The sequence below is a fragment of the Centroberyx gerrardi genome, chromosome 12 (genome assembly GCF_048128805.1).
Source record: "Centroberyx gerrardi isolate f3 chromosome 12, fCenGer3.hap1.cur.20231027, whole genome shotgun sequence".
NCBI lineage: Eukaryota > Metazoa > Chordata > Actinopteri > Beryciformes > Berycidae > Centroberyx > Centroberyx gerrardi.
Genome location: NC_136008.1, coordinates 31,839,768 through 31,842,267, shown reverse-complemented (window position 1 = coordinate 31,842,267; position 2,500 = coordinate 31,839,768).

Sequence of the window (2,500 nt, the reverse complement as noted above, 5' to 3'; positions counted from 1 at the left end):
CCAAATAGAAAAAAAAAAGTTAAAGTCCAACCGCCACCAGGGGCTCGGGGTGAAAGCCCTGCCCGGGAAGGGGCGCACAGCCTCGGGCAGGGCGCCCCCCTACCATCCCTGGAGCTCCAGGGAGTACCAGGAGCAAATCCAAATAGAAAAAAAAAAGTTAAAGTCCAACCGCCACCAGGGGCTCGGGGTGAAAGCCCTGCCCGGGAAGGGGCGCACAGCCTCGGGCAGGGCGCCCCCCTACCATCCCTGGAGCTCCAGGGAGTACCAGGAGCAAATCCAAATAGAAAAAAAAAAGTTAAAGTCCAACCGCCACCAGGGGCTCGGGGTGAAAATCCTGCCCGGGAAGAGGCGCACAGCCTCGGGCAGGGCGCCCCCCTACCATCCCTGGAGCTCCAGGGAGTACCAGGAGCAAATCCAAATAGAAAAAAAAAAGTTAAAGTCCAACTGCCACCAGGGGCTCGGGGTGAAAATCCTGCCCGGGAAGAGGCGCACAGCCTCGGGCAGGGCTTCCAGGGCGCCCCCCTACCTCCCTGGAGCTCCAGGGAGTACCAGGAGCAAATCCAAATAGAAAAAAAAAAGTTAAAGTCCAACCGCCACCAGGAGCTCGGTGTGAAAATCCTGCCCGGGAAGAGGCGCACAGCCTCGGGCAGGGCTTCCAGGGCGCCCCCCTACCTCCCTGGAGCTCCAGGGAGTACCAGGAGCAAATCCAAATAGAAAAAAAAAAGGTTAAAGTCCAACCGCCACCAGGGGCTCGGGGTGAAAATCCTGCCCGGGAAGAGGCGCACAGCCTCGGGCAGGGCTTCCAGGGCGCCCCCCTACCTCCCTGGAGCTCCAGGGAGTACCAGGAGCAGAAAGAAATATTTTGTTTAAAAAAAAGACAAAGTGCTGCGGCACTTAGGCTGTGGGGCGAAAACAGGCGGAGTACCAGGAGCACAAAGTTTAAGTTGGAGTACCAGGGGCACCAAAGATTAAGTTGGTACACCAGGGGCACCAAAGTTTGAGTTGGTATACCAGGAGCAGGAAAGTTTGGGCGGATGGTAGTCTGCTTGTATCCGGGGAGGGGTGCTTAAGAGTGGGTCTGCAGGTTCGGCTGGTGCTGGGGTTCCTGGATGGTGGAGGTTAGGGGCCGGAGATAGGGGGCAGCTAACAGGTGTGTGGGTGGCCGAGGCAGGGGCTCCAAATTGGGGTAAAAGTGAGGTGGAGGGCCCCCTGGAGGTAGGGGGCCGATAGCAGGTGTGTGTGGCCGAAGCAGGTGCTCTAAATTGGGTAAAAGGGAGGTGGAGAGCCGCCTGGAGATAGAGGGCCGCTCCCCGGTGTGTGTGGCCGAAGCAGGGGCTTTAAATCGGGTAAAAGGGAGGTGGAGAGCCGACTGGAGATAGGGGGCCGCTCCCAGGTGTGTGTGGCCGAAGCAGGGGCTTTAAATCGGGTAAAAGGGAGGTGGAGAGCCGCCTGGAGATAGGGGCCCGCTCCCAGGTGTGTGTGGCCGAAGCAGGGGCTTTAAATCGGGTAAAAGGGAGGTGGAGAGCCGCCTGGAGATAGGGGCCCGCTCCCAGGTGTGTGTGGCCGAAGCAGGGGCTCTAAATTGGGTTAAAAGTGAAGTGGAGAGCCGCCTGGAGATAGGGGCCCGCTCCCAGGTGTGTGTGGCCGAAGCAGGGGCTTTAAATCGGGTAAAAGGGAGGTGGAGAGCCGCCTGGAGATAGGGGCCCGCTCCCAGGTGTGTGTGGCCGAAGCAGGGGCTTTAAATCGGGTAAAAGGGAGGTGGAGAGCCGCCTGGAGATAGGGGGCCGCTCCCAGGTGTGTGTGGCCGAAGCAGGGGCTTTAAATCGGGTAAAAGGGAGGTGGAGAGCCGCCTGGAGATAGGGGCCCGCTCCCAGGTGTGTGTGGCCGAAGCAGGGGCTTTAAATCGGGTAAAAGGGAGGTGGAGAGCCGCCTGGAGATAGGGGCCCGCTCCCAGGTGTGTGTGGCCGAAGCAGGGGCTCTAAATTGGGTTAAAAGTGAAGTGGAGAGCCGCCTGGAGATAGGGGCCCGCTCCCAGGTGTGTGTGGCCGAAGCAGGGGCTTTAAATCGGGTAAAAGGGAGGTGGAGAGCCGCCTGGAGATAGGGGGCCGCTCCCAGGTGTGTGTGGCCGAAGCAGGGGCTTTAAATCGGGTAAAAGGGAGGTGGAGAGCCGCCTGGAGATAGGGGCCCGCTCCCAGGTGTGTGTGGCCGAAGCAGGGGCTTTACATCGGGTAAAAGGGAGGTGGAGAGCCGCCTGGAGATAGGGGCCCGCTCCCAGGTGTGTGTGGCCGAAGCAGGGGCTCTAAATTGGGTTAAAAGTGAAGTGGAGAGCCGCCTGGAGATAGGGGCCCGCTCCCAGGTGTGTGTGGCCGAAGCAGGGGCTTTAAATCGGGTAAAAGGGAGGTGGAGAGCCGCCTGGAGATAGGGGGCCGCTCCCAGGTGTGTGTGGCCGAAGCAGGGGCTTTAAATCGGGTAAAAGGGAGGTGGAGAGCCGCCTGGAGAT